The sequence below is a fragment of the Schistocerca americana genome, chromosome 6 (assembly GCF_021461395.2).
Source record: "Schistocerca americana isolate TAMUIC-IGC-003095 chromosome 6, iqSchAmer2.1, whole genome shotgun sequence".
In the NCBI taxonomy this organism is placed as follows: Eukaryota; Metazoa; Arthropoda; class Insecta; order Orthoptera; family Acrididae; genus Schistocerca; species Schistocerca americana.
Window position 1 is genome coordinate 361,702,659 of NC_060124.1, and position 25,046 is coordinate 361,727,704.

At 39.7% G+C, this 25,046-nt stretch overlaps 1 protein-coding gene across 2 annotated transcripts in view; it reads left to right on the plus strand.

Moving 5' to 3' along the window:
- Positions 1-25,046, plus strand: part of LOC124619886 (xylulose kinase-like) — a 148,295-nt gene that overhangs the window by 24,303 nt on the left and 98,946 nt on the right. The window lies entirely within an intron of this gene.

Here is a 25,046-nt window from a genome sequence, read left to right on the forward strand (position 1 = left end):
GTGGGATAGCTTGTGCTCCCTCTAGCAAAACAAAATTAGTGATACAAATCTAAATTAGCATTGGAACAATGTCAATATGCATGCACTTAGAAGTCCTTGTTGGATGGCAAAGTGCATCTGAAATGTAGTTTATGATTAATATTTCGTAGCTATATTTTTAAATAACGCAATAATTCTAATTCCCTACATTTTCTGTTCCATTTTATTTATTTAATTTGAGCTACTACAACAGAAGTCCCTTCAAGAAATGCAAATGTCCGAAGGTGGAGGGATGAGGGGATGGGTGTGAGAGGGATGTAAGTAGGAGATTAAGTTTGTTTCATTGTTTGATGAGAAGGCAACTGGTGTATATTAAATTGCAGCGTAGATACTGAAGGTTATCTCTCTGTGTCTCTAAACTACTTCTGCTTACTTAAAATAAAAAAGGAAAGTGCTGGTCTCTTCAGTAATGACATGTTATGTATCTGAAATCTCCACAGAAACTTTTTCCGTTATTTTCTTTTGATTTTGGTTTGTTTTTTAAAAAGAAAACATAATTTATGTAAATTAGTAGTTTTTCACATGCTGATATCACACACTCCTTTGCAATGGTGTTCCTGTGCTATGTGTTAGTTTCATGGTATTAGTAAGGCAGCACATTCAAAGAACACTCAATAAATTACATAACATTTAAAAGGTAAATGGCAACAAAAATGTGACTACCATAAATCAGAGTTAGAGTTTTTGTGACTGACAAATTATGTAAGTATGATGACATTTCAGAATGATGTTATCCAAAGTTTATTATTAAAAAAAAAAAAAATCATTTGAGAAGAACGTAAAATTATGGACAGAACTGCTGGTCAGTACTTACCTTAGGAGGCAAAATTTTTGTACTAGCTATAGATACATATAAAAGTGTAAGAAACTATCCTAGTAGTATGTCAAGTCCAACACTACCAAATATTTATTTGTATTTTAGGTAAGATGAGTGCTGTTCACAGGTTCTCATTAAATTGTTATATAGAGTCACACAACAGGTAATAACTAACCTAACCTGTTGCTTACATATTCCTTTGCATGAACTGTGCACGCTGTGTTGCTGAAATAAGAGACAATATAACAACAGACAGAAATTTTAGTTGTTTGTGGTTCCTACAAAGTCTGTAAAGGTAACTGAAGTCCATTCAAAGGGATGAAACAAAGAGTTGTAGATTATCACCACAGCTGATTAACTTGAATGTGAAACAAGCAGTAAAGGAAGTAAAGGAAAATTTTGGATGATGAATTAATTAGCAAGATGAATAGATATTATTGCTATGGTCTTCTCTTCAAGACAGAAAACACATCAAAATGGCAAGATGCCACTGGATCATGTTTCGTGTATCTACAATTTTTCCTCATGGCAATTGTTTGACCTCACCAGGTGGTGGCCACTTATTATTGATGGAGAGTGGCAATTATTGAGCAGTTGCTTTGAGTAAATATTGCAGGATGCACTAAATATAATCCAGCAGCATACCCAAAAGACATATATTCACTTTGTTCTGCAGATCCTGTCATGGTAGAGAACCTCTAGGGATGTGGAACATTAAAAAATATACATTTACAAAAGAGAATCTCCTATTAAAATCTGTATCTTTGTACTTTATTTGCAATGAATACTACTGCACTGCTATATGTGCTGGCACACATTCATTTGGAGGTACTGAAACTTTTAGGAAATGGAAAGAAAGTGAGGGGATGAGGCTGCTGCTTCTTCAGACCTAGTAAAGTGGCACACTGGCTGGACTCGCATCTGGGATGACTGGGATTCAAATTCCTATCTGCCTATCCAGATTTAGGTTTTCAGCTGTTTCATTAAATCAATCATTAGTGAAAATATTGGGATGATTTATTTGAAAAGGATCTGTCTGAAGCCTTTTCCTGTCGTTGTCCTGTCCAAGGTAGTGCTCCATCTCTGATGGCCATATCATTGGTAGAACTTATATTCTGATTTTTTGTACTTTCCTTTGTTTCCTCATTTACATATAGGGTGATTCTTATTTACATTTAAAAACCTCCAAAGTGATGTAGATGATGCTGAGACAAGTAATTTAATACAGGACACATGGGGCCACAAATGTCAGGAGATACCCCAGAATTGGCTGACGAATGTTGAACATGTGTTGTCACCAGGTGATGTACATCATTGCATGTGCAGCATTTGAGCCTATCGGTCTGTTGCACCTGATGATTCATACCAAAGTCAGTATTTACATTGGTGTGGCACTGGGCCTCCGTGCATGACTTTAGCACGTAGGGCTCAGGGTCCAAGTCTTGCATCTGGCAGGCAGTATTTTTTTCATTGTTTCAGATATGTGTTTACACTGAGGTAAGATTTATTATTTTATTTACTGGTCTCACAGTCTCTGCAAAGTACAGTACAACAGAAACTCATCATATTGTGTTACAAGTAAATAAGTATATGCTTCCAAATTTCCTCTTTACCTGTAAATGACCTACGTTTTCTTTACTAAATAGTATCTGTGAACAAGAAAAGAATGGACAAAAGGAAAGAAACACAAAATAAGAACAGCTTTTCTTTGGTTACAGTGAGGACATTAATCATTTACAAAAGGTGTTTCAAATTTGGAGCAATGTGCAGCAATGCCTCATACCAGCAAGTGTAGGATCGACAAGCATAATAGTAACCAATTAATACACAAAACCAATCAAAATCACACAAATATGGCTTTATTCATAACCCCTGAACAACTGATGTGCATGATACAAATTAGAATAACATAGAGAGGGGCAGTCAGTGCTGCTCATTATTTATGTATAGGTGTGTGTGAGTTGTTGGCAGATGGTGTGGTGGAGACCTCACTGTGTGCACGCCTCCCACGCGAGGTCTCCAGTGGCCAGGTCATGCTGATACAGTTGGCAGCCAATTCAAGTACACATACGTGACAACATCACACTCGCTGCACTCACACTCATATGCACTAGTAGCAGGATACGGCACACCTCTCCCTTGTGCAAAGTGGGCACACAGGTAATGGTGGAGGAGCTGGTGGCCCGACGAGAGACACGTACATCGGATCAGGAGTAGCGGTAGCCTGTGCTGATCGAGGGGGCAGGATGAAGTTCCAGGCAGGCCCTGGAGCATAGGGCTGGAATGTGCGGGGATGCGGGCACGCCTGAGGACAGTGGGCCCGTGTGGCACCTAATGACAGCACAGCACAGGAGAGGAGAGAGGAGAGTGCCATCACCATCTCTGGGTCATCATTAGCAGGCAGGTCCCTGTGCACAGGAGATGGGTTGAACCCACTGATGATGAAGGCTGAGGCGATGACGGTGAGGGAGACAATGGAGGCGGCCCGTCCAGAACAGCAGGCTGTGGCAAGAGGCCTGAGGCTAGAGACAGGTGTTGCCCAGTGCCAAGAAGCTTAAAACCCAGGGTGCCATATGTGGAGGAGGCAGCCAGTGGGATGGAGGCACCTCCACAGCAGATGATAACAAGCTTGATGCGGAGGGAGGCCGGGCAGCGTGGGCTGTGGTGATGGGGGCCATACCCGGGAACCAGTAGCTGCTGGTGGCAAGCAAGGGTGCAACTGATCAGAGTGGTGTGCTGACAGTCCATTGGCCATACAGACATCACGAAGGTGGCATCCTCTGCGGCGGTATCCACTTGGGCCAGTAACCAAACCCTCACACCCAATCCCAGTGCAAAGCAGCCAGACAAAGCCGACCATAGAAGATGTGGTGCACGCTGCAGAAGCTAGAGGAGTGTGCAGAATCCACGACAAATGTTTCCATTTGGGACTCAAATGTACACACTAGTCATTCTGCCTCACTGCCCAATTTAAGGGGGAACAGTGCAGCCATAACCTGAAAGAAGCTACGATGGGAACAAAAGAATTGAAAGGTGTGAGAAACAAATTGGGACCCATTTTTGGAAACTAAGGTATAAGGCAACCCCTCAATAGATAAAACCCTCAAAAGGATATTGTGACCTTAGCCATCATTGACACACACACCTGAGAATGTAAGGAAACCAGGCAAATGCATCCACCTGCAAAGTTACACAAAAGCATTTCTATTGCAGGTGTGGAGCAGGCCAGGGGGACAGAGACACCCTGGGAGCTGCCTGTTGTCGGCACACTACTCACAAGCCATGACAAAATGGACAATTTTGCCGTCAAGCCGTAACCAAAACACATGTCTCCTAGCTATCCATTTAGTGCACATAGCACTCAAATGACCTGGTGGAGTAGGCATAGAGCCTTGCTTTGTAATGTGGCAGGAATGACTACTCTGGGAGAGAGGTCTTTTGTGGATAACAGCAAAATACCATCAAAAACAGGGTGGTGATACTGTAAGGGAAAATAGTTATGCAAGAGATCTGAGGCCTGACCTGGTGGCTTATCTGGCCAGACCTGTTGAACAAACCGAACCACCTGGTGAAGAAATGGATTGGTGGCAATGACAGCTGCTTTGTGCAAGCTCGTAATTGGGAAACCCTTGACCGTGGCCTACATTTCAGTGTAAAGATGGAAGTAAAGCAATTCTTGATGATCAAAGTCGGGATCAGGACCCGCAGGAAGGTGAGATACGCCATCTGCATTGGCATGTTTGGACATACGTTGAAAATGGATTTTGTAATTGTAGTGAAATAAGAAAAGCACCCAGCATTGTATGTGGTGTGCTGCCCTGTCAGGCAAGGAAGTGTGAGTATTAAACAAGGAAACCAAGGGTTTATGGTCAGTAACAAGGAAACTTGGAGCCATACAAAAAAAATCATGAAATTCTTGGAGAGTATAAATGATGGCAAAAGCCTTTTTTTCCACTTGAGAGTAACACTACTCTACTGGAATGAGAGATTTAGAGACAAAAGCAACTGCTTACTCGGAGTCATCAGAATATCAGTGTGCTAGGACTGCACCAAGGCCATACTGTGAAGTGTTGGTCGCCAAAACTATGTGCTGGAGAGAACATAGCTAAACAAGGCACCGAGAGGAGTCAGATTTCAACATTTGAAAAGCATGTCCGCAATCCTGGCTCCTTTAGAAAGGTACATTTTAGTGTAACAAGGCATGCAATGGGTGGGTTAATGTGGCTGCAAGCATTAGTAATTTATGGTAGTAGGCTATCTTCCATAGGAAGTCTTGAAGCTCCTTCGTGGATGAGGGGTGAGACATAGAGGTAACAGTGGAGATGTGTTCTAGAAGAGGGGAACCCTGTCCCACGAGACCTTGAACCCCAATTAAACAGTGGAAGGTTGAAAAAACTGAAATTTTATAAGGTCATGCTGTAAGCCTGTGGACTCTAAGACAGGAAACAAAGTGCACAAATTTTTCAAGTGAGCAGCTGTGGAGGAGCCTGTGACAACAGTATCATCCACATAATTAATGCAACTCAGGACAGGCATAGTCAATTGCCTTAAAAATTGTTGGAAAATGGCAGGGACACTAGCCACACCAAAAGCAAGATGCAAATATTGATAGACACCAAAAGGAATATTCAAAACCAGAACTCGGTGAGACTTCTTATCCACAGGAACTTGCAGATACACTTCAGACAAATCAATTTTAGAAATTACTGGTGACCCGATATTTTCACCAACAGTTCCTCCTGGTGTGCTGATTGATTCAAGTGCGTATGTGCAGTGCTGCCACACTCGGCACACTCAAACTCACATGCACTACTAGCAGGGTACAGCAACACGCCCAAGCATTGCACATGTGGTGAGGTACATCATCTGGTGACATCACATATTCAACACCTGAAATCCACTTTTTGGTTATTTTTGACTTTTGCAGCCCAATGTGTCTTTAATATGTCGCAGTGGCATCCTCTTCACTTCAGGTATTTTTAAATGTTAATAAGAATCATCATGTATGTTAAATAGCCACTATTTATGTACTGCTTTGCCTAAACATTTAAATTGCCACACTGATATTTGTCATAGAATAATACTCATCAACACTTAATTATCGGTATGCAAACAGAGCATTACTCATCAAACAGAAGATGTGCTGAGCCACAGATAGACATGTAGAAAAATGTTTTGAACTGGTAAGTTTCATGACATAGTCCTCCTTCAGATCTAACAAACATTTATGTCTCTCTCTCTTTCTCTCTCTGTCTGTCTCTCTTGGGAGCCCAAAAAATCAAGGAATATTACTTAATGATAAACAGAGCTAAAACAAAACATAGATGTAGACTGTAGAGTTTGAAATGGACTTACCATCATAATTCAGTATTAGTACTAATGCAGAATATGCTATAGAAATGCAATAATGCAAGCAAATAATGAAAATGAAGCTACAATCAAATGAAACTAGAGAACAGTTCCACTTGACTGACTACAGCAGACATGCAAACTGGTGATAAAACACTAGTTTTCATAAGCAGAGGTTTCTTCATCCGTGAAAAGAGGAGAGAGGACTGAAGAAAATATAAGATCATGGGAGATAGAAAGGAAGTTATGGGGATCCACAGGATTTCATGTGACAAAATACAAAGGGTATAAAAAAATGGAGTTATTCAGGGATTAAGTGGTAATGTTGTTTAGCAATTTAGAAGTGGTTCTGGGTTTAGAATTTTTATTTATGTTGCACTATGAATACATAGAATTTTAATACACAGAAGCTGCTGATCCCTGCAAAACCCTTTTTTTAGCACCGTGATTTTCCTTTGGACTTAAGTTCAAAATGGCTCTGAGCACTATGGGACTTAACATCTATGGTCATCAGTCCCCTCTTTGGACTTAAGTCAGACAGCCCGTATTTTAAGGTGCCAAGGACTTGCTCTTCACCCTCTTCTATCTCCACTCTGAAATGTGTGTACTGATGTAAGATTGTGTGATTTGTGTGCAAATAATAAGAGTTTTGAACAATAGACTGAAAGCTGCACTTAAATCTTATTTATTCTGACAAGCTAAGGGCCATCAGACCCTACCTTCAATTTAATTAGGCATCAACATATTTTACTTTATATTTATTATGACATACATGTTATAGTAACCCTTATATTTCAATAAAATCAAACGCTTCAGAATAACTAAAACATAAACAGTGTACCTATAGGGGGAAAAGTTTTTTCCCTGAGAAGTAGAACAAGAAAGACACATAGCAGGCAGGTTGATTCAAAATAAGGGAAGTAGTAGCAATAGAGATGGGAGAAGGGATAGGAGAGGGAGAGAAAGAGGAAGATAATAGAATACAAGTAAAGAAGAGATGGGGAAAGACAGTCACGTAATGCACTGAGCATTTGTAGATTTCAAAAAAGATTTTGGTAGTATTGCAAGAGCTAAACTCTTGTGAGAAATCTAATTATGACACTGCGAAGAGGTACCATGTTTCTTCAACAGTATTAGAGCTGTATGGTCATTTAGTAAATGAGTTAACAAAGCGTAAGGCAGAGTTGCTCTCTGCATCCCATTCACTTTTTAATATTTACATGAACAACCACCTGAGGGATTTAAATATTAAATAACAACTGGATTTTATTTGCATTCTTACTTGATCCTAATCACTATTTATACTTAATATACTTGAATATTACACAAAGAACTGAAAATAACTTGCAAGGTGACACTGAAAAATTACGTTTAATATCCTAAGCTTGTCAGGTGGAGTCTCAGATTCAAAATATCTTAAAAACAAATTTGAGTGCCACAGGAGATACTGAAGCTAAAAGAAAAATCAATGACTTCAGCCAGATACTTGGAATGCTAAAAAAGGAAATAAAGATAAGAGTTCTGGAAAACAAGGGCCATCCCAATTTTGCCACACACAAGCAAAACTGAGACATTTACGAAAAGAGAAACTTTGACTGTGGTATAGAGGGAAATTAGATGTCTTCAAGTTTTTGGTGGATGAAAACAATTTTGTGGATACATAAAGAACCAGAACAGGAAGACCTCCTCCGTGGTAAGCACGATGGATTCCAATTAACATTCATTATGAAAAACACAAATTGCACTATTCTCACAAGATATCCTGAAGGCAATGAACCTAGGAAATCAGGTTGTTGCAGTATTTCATGATTTCCAAAAATATTTGACCTGGCACACATGAATATTTATTAACAAAAGTACTATTATATAGGGTACAAAACATAATCTGTGACTGGGTTAATGATTTCTTGGTAGGCAGAGTGCAGCTTGTTAAATTTTGGTGAAGGGTCATAAACAGAAGTAGAAGTAAGTTCAGACATGCCACAGAGAAATCACCTAGTAAAAATACCTATAGTAACCTCAGACTTTCCTCAGATGACGCAGTTATCTGTAATGAAGTACTGTCTGAAAGAAGTTGCAGAAGTATTCAGTCAATTCTCAGATAAGATTCCAAAGTGTTGCAAAGATTGGCAACTTGCTTTGAATGCACGTAAATGTTAAACTATGCAGGTCACAAAATGAAACAAAGTAGTATCTTATGAGTACAATATCAATGATTCACAACTAGAATCAATCAGTTCATATAAACACCTCACTATACCTATTTGTGGGGATATGGAATGGAATCATCACACAGGATCAGTCATAGGTAAGGTAGGTTGCTGACTTTGGTTCATTGGCAGAGAACTGGGAAAATGCAGTCACTGTACAAAGGAGACGGCTTATAAATCACTTGTTCACCTCATCTTAGGATATTCCTCAAGTGTGTCGGACCCATACCAAATAGCCCTAACAGAGGATATTGGACTTATTAAAAAAAAAAAAAAAAAAAAAAAAAAAAAAAAAAAGGTGTGCCATGAATGGTCACAGGTTTGTTTGACATACACAGGAGCATCAAAAAATGTTGAAAAACTGGCAGACTGTTGAAGGTAGATGCAAATTATCCTGCAAAGGCCTAAATAAAAAGTTTCAAGAACAGTAATAAGTTAAGAATATAGAGATATCCTTCAGTCCCTTGTTCTCTGAAAATTTGGAAAATCTTCTGAACTATCTAAATAGTCAGTCAAAATACATAATGGTGCTTGGGGATTTCAATGTTAATTTGAAGGACAACTGTAAAAAAGGGCAGAAACTGGTTAATCTACTAAAAACATACAATATGGACATGTGTCTAGAAGATACCACCAGATACGGCAGCAAAAGTGAAAGTACTATAGACCAAATATTCATTGACAAATCAAAATGTGGCTTTAAATCTGAGGTAGTGTATACAGGTTTCTCTGATCATCAAGCAGTTAAATTGACTCTAGAGAAATCTCATGAGAGAAGTGACAACAGGAGATACATTGAGAGAAGATTAATTAATGGTGACAACATTAGGGTCTTTAATCTAATACACTCCTGGAAATGGAAAAAAGAACACATTGACACCGGTGTGTCAGACCCACCATACTTGCTCCGGACACTGCGAGAGGGCTGTACAAGCAATGATCACACGCACGGCACAGCGGACACACCAGGAACCGCGGTGTTGGCCGTCGAATGGCGCTAGCTGCGCAGCATTTGTGCACCGCCGCCGTCAGTGTCAGCCAGTTTGCCGTGGCATACGGAGCTCCATTGCAGTCTTTAACACTGGTAGCATGCCGCGACAGCGTGGACGTGAACCGTATGTGCAGTTGACGGACTTTGAGCGAGGGCGTATAGTGGGCATGCGGGAGGCCGGGTGGACGTACCGCCGAATTGCTCAACACGTGGGGCGTGAGGTCTCCACAGTACATCGATGTTGTCGCCAGTGGTCGGCGGAAGGTGCATGTGCCCGTCGACCTGGGACCGGACCGCAGCGACGCACGGATGCACGCCAAGACCGTAGGATCCTACGCAGTGCCGTAGGGGACCGCACCGCCACTTCCCAGCAAATTAGGGACACTGTTGCTCCTGGGGTATCGGCGAGGACCATTCGCAACCGTCTCCATGAAGCTGGGCTATGGTCCCGCACACCGTTAGGCCGTCTTCTGCTCACGCCCCAACATCGTGCAGCCCACCTCCAGTGGTGTCGCGACAGGCATGAATGGAGGGACGAATGGAGACGTGTCGTCTTCAGCGATGAGAGTCGCTTCTGCCTTGGTGCCAATGATGGTCGTATGCGTGTTTGGCGCCGTGCAGGTGAGCGCCACAATCAGGACTGCATACGACCGAGGCACACAGGGCCAACACCCGGCATCATGGTGTGGGGAGCGATCTCCTACACTGGCCGTACACCACTGGTGATCGTCGAGGGGACACTGAATAGTGCACAGTACATCCAAACCGTCATCGAACCCATCGTTCTACCATTCCTAGACCGGCAAGGGAACTTGCTGTTCCAACAGGACAATGCACGTCCGCATGTATCCCGTGCCACCCAACGTGCTCTAGAAGGTGTAAGTCAACTACCCTGGCCAGCAAGATCTCCGGATCTGTCCCCCATTGAGCATGTTTGGGACTGGATGAAGCGTCGTCTCACGCGGTCTGCACATCCAGCACGAACGCTGGTCCAACTGAGGTGCCAGGTGGAAATGGCATGGCAAGCCGTTCCACAGGACTACATCCAGCATCTCTACGATCGTCTCCATGGGAGAATAGCAGCCTGCATTGCTGCGAAAGGTGGATATACACTGTACTAGTGCCGACATTGTGCATGCTCTGTTGCCTGTGTCTATGTGCCTGTGGTTCTGTCAGTGTGATCATGTGATGTATCTGACCCCAGGAATGTGTCAATAAAGTTTCCCCTTCCTGGGACAATGAATTCACGGTGTTCTTATTTCAATTTCCAGGAGTGTATTATAAAATGTAGACTGGGACTTGGAAAGCAATAGTTCTGTAGATATGAAATTCAACAAGTTCTTGTCAAATTATAAATACTGGTATGATATTTAATTCCCTCTGAAGAGAATGAAAATAAACAACAAATCAAATTCATGGGTAACAAGTGAAATCAGAGAGTCATCAGAAAGTCTTAGAATGCTATATAAGCGAAAAGCAAAATACTATCTTGAAACCATATGTAAAGTGCTATAGGAAAAAAACACAGGGAAGCTATAGTTGGTGCAAAAAAGAAGCACAATGATTCATATATCAGAAAGGGTAGCAACAAAATGAAACCTATGTGGAAAGTTATTAATAATCATGCAGGCAAACATAAAAATGCAAGCAATAAAAATCACCATAAAACACGGAAATGAAATTGTTGATGATCCACTTCTAATAGCTAATATATGTAATGATCATTATATTAATGTAGCCCAAAACCTGATCACCACTAAATATAATCCAAAGACAAAGGAATAACTCCAATAAATGAAAGGACAATGTACCTATATCCCGTAACGTCCAAAGAAGTACAATCGGCAATCAGCAAACTAAAGAGCAAAATGACCTGCGGATTTGATGGTATCCCAGACAGAATTATTAAATATAGTACTGATAATGTTGTCTCTCAACTTGTGGACATAATCAGTGACTCCTTTGAAACTGGTGCGTTTCCAAGTAAACTTAAGCAGTCAACAGTAATACCAGTTTATAAACGTGGTGACAAGTTTTACATTAAAAATTTCAGACCACTATCATTATTGTCCATATTTTAGAAAATAATTGAAAGAATAATGTATGACAGTTTGCTAGACTTCCTAAACAAAAATAAAATTCTTGTAAATGCACAGATTGGCTGCAGAAAAGGCAAATCTACACAAATGGCTCTCTTCAGTTTCCTAAAACTTGTTTACAAAGCTGTTGAGGACAAGGAACTGATCTGTGGGCTGTTTTTATACCTTTCCAAAACATTTGATCTTATAAATCATAATCTACTGCTATTAATACTGTACAAATATGGTGTCCGTGGTATTTCCCATGAGCGGTTCAAGTCATATTTAACTGATAGGAAACAAAGAGTACAAATCTCTCAGGATGGAAGTGTGTACCATTCTGAATGTAAAAGAGGTAATTATGTGGTGCCCCAGGGCTCAGTATTGGGACCATTATTATTCTTGATTTTTATTAATAACCTACCACAACAGTTTTCAACAGCTGATACCATACTATTTGCAGATGATACCAGTTTCATTATAAAAGGGAAGAATGATTATGAGATTCAGCAAAAGTTGACAAAAGAGCAGAAGTGGCAGAATAATGGTTTAAAGATAACTGTCTAGTTGTCAATGACAAGAAAACTGTGTGGATGAACTTCAACCACATAAGAAACAAAAATAGGAGCAATATAAAATTCACACTGCCAAAAAGCCAAATTCAGGAAAAGAATCACATAAAATTTTTAGAATTATGGGTAGGTGAGCATCTAAGATGGGAAAAACATGTAGAAATGCTTAACAAAAAATTAAGCAAGTACTGTTACATATTAAGAGTGCTTAAAGATTGCTACAATACCGAAACAGTGTTAAGTGCTTATTAGGCATACATCTATAGTCTACTGAAGTATGGTATAGTGTTCTCGGGAAATACCTCTTTTGCAAAGCAGTCTTTTAAGTGCTAAAAGAAAGCTGTAAGATTAATAAGTGATGTTGCTCACAGAGCACCATGTAGAGATATCTTTAAGGAATTAAAAATCATGACCTTACCATCTATATTTATATTTGAAAGCTCCTGCTTCATTAAAAACTGTCAAGTTTCAGCTTTGAATAGTGAGATCCACAATTATCAAACAAGGAACAGGGACGACTATAATAGGGATGTGCACAGAAAATCAATATATCAGGACAGTGCTGTTTACAAACCAAAAATTCTGTACAGTGCATTGCCAGATAGCATCAAAAAAATACCAAACATTAATGCATTCAAAAAAGAACTAAAAAATTTACTAATAAACAACACCTTTTACAGCATTAATGAATACCTGGAATTTTGCTCAAATCTGTAGGTCTGCTTCATAACTCTCTAAACAAAAATTCAGAATCATCAACCATTCCTTGAAAACAACCAAACTTCTTTCATCCATGTATGTATGTAATTATGCACCTAGCTTTTGTGCCATATGTTACTATGCCTAGTTAACTGAAGTACTGGTATTTTAGTAAATTCAACCAAGGAGTTTCACTAGTTTTATTCGATCTGTATGTACATACATAATTTTATAATCTAATTAAGCAGAATAATGTTTTTGTTATAAAGATGTGTTGATTCCAATGATAAGATTTTGTACATGATGTAAATATGTAATGCTTTATACTGTTCTGTACTTTGACAAGTCCAGTGTCATGAATGTGATAGAATGGGCACTAAATAAATGAATAATAAAATTGCTCCTGTAGGGACTTTTGAAGACAAAGTTAGGGTGATTACGATAGGCACAAGGGCAATTTTAAGCAGTCATTCTTCCCATGTTCCATAATAAGTGGAATGGGAACAAACATGTAATTTCATGCTAAGTACAATTTTATGACACTCTTCACAGCAGTTTGCAGAATATGTATGTAGATATAGTGACTATTTAATTCATGTGTTGCCAAATCAGCTCCTTGGGAAAGAGTAGAAATGTAAAGCTACTAGCAAAAGGTACAAGAGACAATCAAGGAACTGATCGATGCCAAAGTAGCCACTTAGAGTAAATATTGGATGGAGGTTACTGTAAATGTGATTTACATTCAAAACTTGTGCAGTGTTAAGAGTTCAACCAGTTACTAACAAAGTTCAAAGAGTAAACACTCGTAAACCAAGTCCCCATTGAGAACCAAATCAGTAGACTGACAGATGTACACTTCCATACCAGAATTACAATTGGCTGAGACTGGTCTGGGCCAGCTTATATGCAGGATTCTGGTAGCTGTGGCCTTTTCAGAGAGCTATCATGATGAGAAGCCCCATATGGATAGCGACACCATGACAGTCTGCAGTAATGTTGTGCCACCTACTCAGTTTCCATAGCAACAACTGCTAGGAGAAAGAAGAAGATAGTCCATGGTCTGGCAGGGCTGTTACTGGGAAAGGTCTTGTATCATTGTCCATGAATATCACTGTGGAAGGCAGGTGGCTGCTGACGAAATGGCTCAGATGAAGTTGATTTTGATGGTACCACAGAAGGCCATGGGCAGAGGCCAGGGTATACATAATGGACATGGGTCAGCCAGAGATTGCCCCACAGATCCAGGATGCCTAGCATCCAGGCTTCCAGGCCCACACCGGGGCTTCCACCCAGTAGTAAGAGGACATGGCAATGCTATCTGCAGATGGTGGATGCAACTCACCTAAGGGGGTGTGGAGAGGGGGCCATGAATCACTTCTGCCAGACTGCAGCCTTCAGTTGGGGAAACCTCTGAAACATTTGTTTGTCTTTGACATTCATCAATGGCTGCCTGTTGTCAATTCCTTCAAAATAATCTTCCATAGGTTCATGTTTATTGGCTGAGAGTGTGAACCCCAAATATGTCAATGATGATTGCATGAAATAACACTTGTGCATCTTATATTTGAGTCCTCTTACTGAAACAGTATCATGATCTTGAGAAATGCTGCTGATGATCATACTGTTAAGCATCAAACAATTTTAAATTTATCCTTTGAGTCCTTTTGCTGCCAGCTCCTGATCTGTAAAACACTGGCATATGGCAAGGGGTGTTGAGATTCTAGAAGGTAACCAATTATAATGGTGTGTGTAGGCCTTATGGTAGATTGAACAGTGGGTGAGCTTGTGATGTTGCATCCAGGAGAGTTTGAAGATGTGCCTTTGCGAGATTGATTTTATTGAATAATTGCCATGGCCTAATTTTGCAAAGAGTTCATTATGGGTCTATAGCGGGTAACTTTCCACTTCAGCTTGAGCGTTTTCCATCACTTTAAATTCTCAACGTGCTGTTGGGACTGTGTGCTGTTACCACTGAAGTGGCCCATTGACTGTGAGGAGTAGCCATTAACGCAAGTTCATGTTTGAGTCTGTTCAAAGTAGCGCCAGCTATCTTTAAGTAAGCAATCCCACCACAGTCATATTTACACAGTGTCTGAGTCCAGCCAATGTTTATACCACTCATAAACTCTTGCCTTATTTATAGTTGGTTTGTCAAAAGCCACAGTCGACATTCTGAATGTAGTGCTGCACATTATTCCATTTTCAAGCAACCTTTAATGCATATTCTTTGATCCATCTTTTCCAAAAGTAAAAATTTGTTGGTAACTTGAAAACACATATAACTTTTTGGACTGTCAATAATAAACTAAACATTCAAAACAGTTCAAAATGCAAGTATACATCAGGAACATGTGTACCAACAAGATAAAAAAAATATTTGAAAATCGGATGAAAAAAGCCTACAAAATTAAATAATTCCCATCACTTTTTGATCATACCTTGTACTACTTTTCCACCACACTACAAGTATGAGGTCTGTAGGAAACACAACTACTTTAGTTGAATTGCCTTGTGGTGAAAAAAATTAACATTATGCAAATGTTAGTTACTAAAGAGAATTTGATCTTCACTGTAGGAATATTCTTTATGATACAGTTGGAACAAGTAAGGCATCATAATCCTCTTTAAAAGTAAAAATAAATGATTATGTACTCCGTGATTGTTAGAGAGGGCCAAAGATGAGAGAAGAAAGAGGAGGAGTAGGGAATGAGTGCAGGGGAGGGGGGGGGGGGGCAGGGTGTATTTAAACTTATGAGAAAGAAACAGAGAAGAGAGAGAGAGAGGGGGGGGGGGAAGAGGGGAGAGAACTATAGTTTTGGGAGATGTGAGGGGAACAGGGACAACAACTGTGATTACAAAACTTCCTGGCAGATTAAAACCATGTGCCAGACCGAGACTCGAACTCGGGACCTTTGCCTTTCGAGGGCATGTGCTCTACCATCTGAGCTACCCAAGCACAACTCACGACCCATCACCACAGCTTCAATTCTGCCAGTACCTCATCTCCTACCTTCTAAACCTCACAGAAGCTCTTCTGCAAACCTTGCAGAACTAGCACTACTGAAAGAAAGGATATTGTGGAGACTTGGCTTAGCCACAGACTGGGAGATGTTCCAGACTGAGATTTTCACTCTGCAGCGGAGTGTGCACTGATATGAAACTTCCTGGCAGATTAAAACTGTGTGCATGGTTAATATAAGGGTGGGCAGATGTCCTTCCTGTCACCACCATGTTATTCCCCTGTCCTCTCCATATACCGGGGAGGGAATATGTGTACCCCAGGTGTCTGCGTGCAGTGTTATCCATGTGAGAGATTGCAAATGTTTTCCTAAATGTTTGTAAATTGTGTAACTGAGGTGGGACTTGGATACCAGTCCGGTATTCATCTAGTTGGATGTGGCAAACTGTCTAAAAAGCACATTCAGGCTGGCTGGCATACTGACCCACCCTTGTCATTCATCCAGTGGACTGATAGTGTCTGAGGCCTGTGCACCTCCCCAACCTGGAAGTGCCACTTTCACATGTCATCAGAATGTATCAACAGACAGCAATTTTCTCTTGACAATAACTGAAATTGCCATAATCACCAAGTAATAAATATACACCACATTATAAGAAATTAACATTTAAACCTGGTCTCCTTGTTGTTATTAACATTACTATAATCTCTTATTTCATTTTACATGGCTATTTTCTCTAATTGTAATAAAGTTTGAGATTTATTCTTGGTTATTTACTGTTCCAGAAGTAGAAGATGAATCTGTATAGAATGATATTTATTTGTTCCATATATTTACTTTACAGTTAATCACGTAGTTGAGGTGTTTTGGGAGCAACAGGCACATAAAAGAGACTGAAAACATTACTAAACTTTCAGACTAATGTGTGTGTGTGTGTGTGTGTGTGTGTGTGTGTGTGTGTGTGTGTGTGTTGTGTGTGTGTGTGTGTGTGTATGTGTGTGTGTGTATGAATGTATCTTCTGTACTAATTAGCTCTGAAGAATGACAGTGTTCAAAGTTTTAACAATGTTTTTAGTTGTGTTTATGTGCCTATTGATCACTCATTGCTTCAACTGTATTCTGAATGTTACCGTTATTCCTGTTTTATTTTTTTTCCATCAAGAAGTTTCCATTATCATATTTATTTTACAGTTCTATACTTTTTTATGATGAAGTAATAAGATATTTAAGAATTTGTATGTTGTTTAATTAACATATTAAATTGGTGTGGTGTTTGTTTGTGCAGACTGATAGAAAAACAGAGAAAGGAGAGAGAGAGAGAGAGAGAGTCCCTCTGAAAGTGGTATTTACTCATATTTTCTTGGCTAATGAGAACGTTGACTTCTAGTTCTTTCTCTCCACAGCTGTCTTAATTCTTCAACATGATGGACTCAGTGGGCATTTCCTGCACATATTATATGGAAACTGCTTCAAGAAAGGAGAAATAGTAACAGAAAACAGCAGGTTTCCTGTTTAATTTGCCTTTGTTAGTAGCGATTCATTAGGAGAGTGTTAGAAAGCATTGGTCTTGTATTATAGTCTTGGATTCCAAGCTTACCGTACTAACAAATACTCTAGTGGCATGCAGTTCACTGGATGAGTTTCAAGGCCTGAAGAAGCATCTAGATAGAAAATGGCTGGCTGTATAGTGATTTGAAGTGTTATTGGTTGCAGAGTGAGTGAGACAACAACAGTTCAGTCAGCAAATATAACCAGAGGAATTTTGTAGTTTTGTGTGACTAATAAGTAGATCAACATGCTTACCATCCCAGCTGTTTTTTGCATGCTTGCAGTGCTCAATTGCTAATGAGTACAATAGTGATGACTGCATTTCCACTAAAGCTCTTTATGTGAACACTGGAGCTACTTATTTTTTTCTTGGTATGACATGACTGTCTATTTCAGCAATTCTCTCATACATCTTAGGGTGTTTTGTCCTGACTGAAGGTAACACCTTTCACTTCATTAGTGATAACTCTCATGGTGCTTGTAAAGATTTACTTATTGTGCATTTGAAGCATGTGTAGCATGTGCAATGGTTACAGTTCCTCCATGTTTCATGAATTACAATACAGAGGGCTTGATGTTGAATGTACATGTGATTTTGAACTGCAAGAATTATTTGAAAAATATGGCAGAAGGAAACTAGAAGTGGGGCTGGAATAAAATAAAATAAATGAAGTAACTTTTTTCAGAAGGTGTTGCTTCAATATCTATCATGTGGTATGAACTGAATCTAGGAAATGAGACACTCTTCTTTTATTGTTGGTTGAGTAAACACTGTTTTGATTATTTGTGACAATTTAAAATCATATAACGCTTTTCACAAACAGTGCTCATTCAGTTGAGCATGTGAGCAAAACTCTAAGACTATGTCAGAGCTTCAACATACATGGCTTAATTCAAAGGAAACAGCCTGTACGGTACACATCTAGATAGAATTCCTGGTCCTACATACATAGCCTTAACTTATCACAAATGTTTAAGCTATCTTTCATGAAAAGGATAGAATGATACTCACCATACAGAGATTTTGAGCCACATGAAGGCTCAATAAAAAGACTGATAACATCTGACCTTTTGGTCAAAAGGTCTTCTTCGAAAGTAGCAAAAACACACACACACACACACACACACACACACACACACACACACACACACACACGACTACTGCCTCTGGCCACTCGCAGTCTGGCTTCAGTGGTCAGAAACAGTGGTCATGTGTGTGTGAGGTATGCTAGTGTGCATGTGTGTTGTCTACTTTAGAAGAAGACCTTTTGCTTGGAAGCTGACGTGTTAGCAGTCTTTTTGTGTGCCTGCCTGTGACTCAACATCTCTTCTATATAGTGAGTAGCAATCTATCCTTTTCATAATATTGTCATTATTCCATCATGGATGTTTCATTGTTTAATTTATCTCATATGTGTAAATGTTTGGATTTTTTACCCATGAGACAGCATCATCAATGTGTTGAAAGAACTGAACTGGTAGAAGCTTGAAGATAGATACAAACTATTCCATGAAAGCCTAATAGGAAAGCTCCTAGAACCAACTATAAGTGATGAATCTAGGAAATACTAAAACCTCCTGAGTGCTGCTCCCATAGGAATCGCGAAGACATGATTAGACTAAATACAACATGCACAGAGGCATTTAAGCAATTATTCTTTCCAGGCTTCATATGGGAATGATACAGGAAAAAGCCCAAATAACTGGTACAATGGTATTTACCTTCTGCTGTGAACTTCACAGTGATTTGCAGAGTACAGGTATAGGTATAAAAACTATACATATTGCCTTTTGTTAGAATTAAACATTAATCAGTTCTCTGATATCCATGTGCTGATTTTACTGACTATCCTATTAGCTACATGATGCTCACGACAGAAGCATATGAACAGCTCACCAGCTTTGCTGCTTCTGAGAAGGTCATTCTCAGGTGCTAGGCCATAATGATGTGCCCTTTCTCAGAATCTTGTCTCTCAATGGATTTCCTGACTTACGGCAAATATTGACACTAGAATGGTTCCCCATTCATATGTGCTCCACTTACAAATTTTGTTACAGCACCACATGTTCACAACACTGAAAATATTGATTGTATATTGCAGAGAGAGGCAAATAATCTTCAGTCCCCACAAAAAATTAGTTAAAGTGGAAAATCAAGAAAGGCTAATTTTAAGAGGAGAGTAAGGTAGGATTATGGCTTGTTATCAGTATTGTTGAAGTCATGTGAGGAAACAATAGATAATACAAAAGAATTTCCAAAAAGAAGTAAAACTGCAAAAGGAACAAACAGCCTGTCATTGCTAACATTCACAGTGAAGAAGCTCATCTTGTTGAAACCAATGCACATTTGGTATGAACTGTTGAACAGAATAGATAAGATCTCTAGCAAAGAATTGGTGCAATGACAAATGGAAAATATGAAAGTGATGAAAAATAATGAAAAGGAGAATGATTAGAAGCTAAACATCAAAAATGAAAATGAGAAATCATCAGCAGAGGAAGTGTAAAAATTGTATTTGTAGTAAAGTGTGAGTCTGAAATGGGTGACAGTTCAAAAGAACAAAAACAGACCCATTGGCATCAAATTCTGGCATAGAATTGAGAACAGAATTTGATGTTTTGCTTCGAAAGCACAGTATAGTGTTTGAATTATCTTTGGGCAGTGGAAAAACAATACATGGAAACTTGAATGCATTTGATACATTCTATTATGAATGAATATTAAAAATTAAGTGGACAAATCCAGTCTGAGATGAAGAAGTTCTAGTGAAAATAGGCAAAAAAGATGCGTGGAAAGCCTCTGCTGCACATCAACAGACGAGGAAAATAAAAAGCTGAAATACATTTCAAATTATGTGACAAACTAATACAGATCAAGAAATAAAGAATCACAAGTGCATTCTAAAAATGCATAATGTAAGCTATGAAAGGATTAATTCATAGGCTTGTAAGCATTACTAGACCTTTACTTAGAGTTTGTAGAGATATTATGTTTGGATAATCACAAGGTCTTGCATTCATGACATAGCTATTACATCCATTCTGGTACAGGTTTTGCATTGACTATTAAGGAAGACCAGTGGATAGTTTCTTCTATGATATATGCAGTTCTTGCTCTACCCTTACATACTCACACACCCTTACATACTCACAACTCGTATGTGGTGAAAACATACAATACTTGAATTTTTGTTTAGGTCTTTAAAAACTAGGTCTTAAGCAAAGCAGTGATTTCTTTTTGGAGTCACTAATTTCATCATCTATCATCGGTAATATTCATATGCCTCTTAAAGTATAATATTTCTGTTTTAAATACATAAAAATATACGGTATGTTTTGCCTGGATGATACTCTTTTTAAAAGAAAAACAACTGCTCAGCATTATGCCAATGAATTAAAACTTAACATTTGCCTTTGCTGTGATTAAATTAATGTGACCATTTCAAGTTATTCCTTTTGGGTTTTCTATGAGAGTTTCTGATATATTAGTTTTGGCATCAACCCAAATCAACGTATTACAGGAAGTAAGATAACATAGATCATTGTTATTTATTAAAGCAGCAGTAAAAGGGGCACACCACTTTTCTGTCCCATACTACATTATACAGGATACAGCAACATAACTTCCTGATTTTTAAATGCAGTAAAAACCATTTTATGAATCAGAATTTTTTGATAATGTTGGTACATATCTAATTTAGTTTTAAGTGATTCTGAAAATCAAATCAGGTATGTGACACCCCCAATACCTGGGTGCAGCAACATAGCTTCCTTCTTTGACATGCATGCCATTTGGGCTGTAGCAGTCATAGTGGGGGTGGTCTCATTTGATAGGCATAGTTCTAAAGTGTTGTTCTGTTCCAGGTCAGTCACCATCATGTGATGGAACAGTGAGGAGCATGTGTTTGCCATCAAGGCCTACTTTTTGAATGGATCCTCCGTGATCATAACCCAGCATGCCATCTGAAATCACTTCAATGTAGTCCTGTTAGGCCGTGTTCTGGAACGGAAATCAAATGTTACACGGGTCACTATGTTCACACAAACTGCAAGTATGACAAAATGAAGAACTGGAGTCCCTGGACCCATCTGATCTGTGAAAACATTCAGGCAGTGAGAGCTTCACTCTTGCAATCCCTGTGGCAAACTGCATGCAGATATGCATCTACCCTTGGACATTCTGATTCTTCAGTGAGGCAAATTCTTCATGATGACTTTCATTATCATCTATACAATTTGGTGATTGTGCAGGAACTCTTCAAATGTGTCTTCAAGTCTCAGAGGAACACATGTGAGGCACTTCTCAAAAAAGTTCCTGAGGACGCAGTTTTTTTTTCAATTATGTAGCCCATTTTCGCTTGACTGGATGAGTCAACAAATGGAATATGTGTTACTGGATTGACCCAACCCCCAAGAAATGCTTCAGGGCCCTCTGCAGTCATTTATAGTTACAGTGTGGTGTGCAATTTTCTCAGCTGGGATTGTTGATCCCTGGGTTTTTGAAGAAAATGGGGTCACAGTAACAGTGAATTCAGAATGATATGTGGACATGTTGGAGAATTTTTTTTTTTTGGCCATGATGTGATGACTTGGACTAAGGGGACATTTGATTCCAACAGGATGGAGCAATGGCTTACACTTCAAGGGCATCAGTGGCTGCTTTGAGGGAAAACTTATTGGAACACTTCATCTCAATAATGGGCAATTCGAAGTGGCCAGCCAACTTGGGTGATTTGGCTCCTGCAATTTTTTGTTTTGTTTTGGTGGTTTTTATAATCTTGTGTTTATGTCACCTGTCCTAGGAGCCTGCAAGACCTGAAGGCCAATATCCAGGCAGTAACTGTCAACAAAATTGCTGCTATGCTGGTAAGGATCATGAGAAACACTAGAAATTGGCTTAATCAGTGTATTGGCCATGGGGAGCGTCTCCTACCTGATATGATTTTCAGAACTGTGTAAAACAAAACTTTAGTTATGTGCGTACATAATTTTTTAAAAAATAAAAGTAATCTGATGCATAAAATGGGTTTCACTCTGTTTTGAAATCAGGAAGCTATGTTGTCATACCCTGTGTACTTACCATGATGGCCATTAAAACTGCAACACCACGAAGGCAGCATGCAACAAATGTCAAATTGCCATGGAGTGTATAACATGCTTGAACATGCAAATCATTACCCCTTCAGTACAATTGTACAAATTAGGTAAGAGTAATACCATCTACGTTCTGTTATAAGACAAATTATGCAGTGGATTTCTCATGTAGAAATTACACTTTAATATTGGTTGTTTGTGAGATCATGTTATGCCTCTTGTAAGAAGGAGCAGTGTCTACCAAATCAAGGATTGTGGCCTGTTGTGACTGCAATTTACCTTTCCAAGATATTGTTGCTCTTGTTGGTTGGGATCACATGACTGTTATGTAAATATGAAATTCATGGGTTAGAGAACAGTCGTACTGAAACCCATGCAGGACCTCAACAATACAATGTGACTACTGCCTGATAGGATAGACCTACTGTTCACTCAGTGCTGCAGGATCATGCAGCCACAGTCAGGAAATGGACTTGTTAGCAGCATGACAAATACCCACATGTGCAGTGGGAAGACATGTGGAGGACTGTGGACTATCAGCTCAGCAACAATTGGTACAGCTTTCCTTGATGTGGCAGCAGAGACATATGTCAACGGTGCAGTGTCCAATGACAATACTGGACACCGGAGTGGTGCCATGTGATAGTTTCAGAGTAGTACTGTTTCAGAGTAGTACTGAATACAGCATCACAAGTTTCAGACTAATACATTGTGATGCTGTAGTACTGAATACAGCATCACGATGTGGAAAACTGTCATATGGGTGAAGAACTCGGTGCTATGGGCTGGGGTGTCTTTGGGTACTCAGCACAACCCCTCTTGTTAGCACAGCTGGAAATTTGGATAGCAGGTATTACAAGGTTGTAGATTCAGTTGACACATCTTTCAACAAGGTAATGCAAGGTCGCATGTAGTCCTAACCCACCTCTATATGGAGAGTGTTCAACTGTTATCCTGGCCAGTACATTTGCCAATTCACTCATTGAGAACATCTAGTTATAGTTTGCCTAGGATATGGCATTAGCCATTATGATTGATGAACTCTGGAACAGAGTTGAAGCAACATGTAAGAATGTGTCTATATCAATAATTCAAGCCCAGTTTGACTTGATGCCTAACTGTGTTGACTGATGACCTCAGAAGTTAAGTCCCATAGTGCTCAGAGCCAGAGCCTAACTGTGTTGTAGCAGTTCTCACAGAGCAATTGAGAAAGCCTTATACTAAATTTTGCTTTCTATATACCAACAAATGACATACGTTTGTCATGTCTTCTTCCTACTATACTACAGAGCCACAATAAGAGATTTCATTATTTAAAATCTTTCTTTAAGCGTCAGTTTCAATGGTGAGCAGTGTATATTTATTTGCATATATATATATTGTCCATGAGTGGAGGAAGAATGTGAACATCCAACAACATTAAGTGCCTCCTAGTGTTCCTTCCAGGGTCATATTCCAAAGAAACCTATTATACACGGCTGGAAAAAAAATAGTACATCCCTTTAAAGGTTTCCAGTTCACTTAAGATTTCTTGTTGCAACAGTGCATATGGAATGTATGAAATGATTACATTTACAGATTGATAGCACAAGCAGTTCTGAGGTATCAGGTACTGACCCATTCTCAATCACCCATGTTAGTAAGTGATGTAGCCTCCACAAGTCGCAATGCAGGTGCTGCCTCTGGCAACCAGTTGATGGTACAGATGGCGAATCTGTCCTGGGATAAATTATATTGTGTCTGCTCAACCTGTACACATAGTTTTGTGAGAGTTGTTGGGTATGTCATATGAGTCACTTCTCGTTCCATCGTATCCCATATGTGCTCAATTGGAGGCAAATCCAGAGACGTGGTGGCCAAGGAAGTTGCATGTCTTGCAGAGCATGTTGAGTTTCATGGGCATTATGTGGACAAGCATTATCCTGTTGGAACAACACATCACCTTCCTGTGACAAGAGTGGGAAAAGAACGGGTCTAACAACATTCTACATGCACCAGCATTGATTATCATATCCTCCAGAAGCGCCAAAGGTGGATGAGAGTTGTAGCTCATTGCAGGGCCTGGGATAGGGCCAGTGAGTCTTGGATGAATGCACTCTACAAGAGAGCACTCACAGGGTCTACATTGTAGCACAAACAACCATCACTTCTGTGCAGGCAGAATCTGCTTTCATTGCTGAAGACCAGGGCAGCCCATTACATCTTCCAAATGATCCTCTGAAGGCAGTCGAGCCATGCATGTCAGTGGTGTGACATGAGTGGAAGATGGGCTAGAGGTGTGCAGGCTTGTAGTACCACTGCTAATAACCAGTTCACAACAGTTGTCTTGACACGTCTGGGCTCACAAACTCTCTTATCTGTGCTATGGTACTTGTACAATCTGCCATTGCTCCTCTTACAATACGATGATCATGGCGAGTGTCTGTGCTGATATCAGCAACCACAGCACGTCAAACTTATGTGGCAGTTCCCTGAAAGGACTGTCTCACCACTTGAAAAATCACAGTTTGCCCCCTTTCAAACTTGCTCAGTTGGCTGTAGGAAGCACAAGTGTATCTTCATGGTTTGGTTGTCTACTTGCTTCACACATTTGCACCACACTGAGCCATTTGGCTGTGAGCATTCCCTATGAGGGGCATTTGAAAAGCCCAAGAGATGGCACCACCGGCACGTATTGAGGTCATGTTTA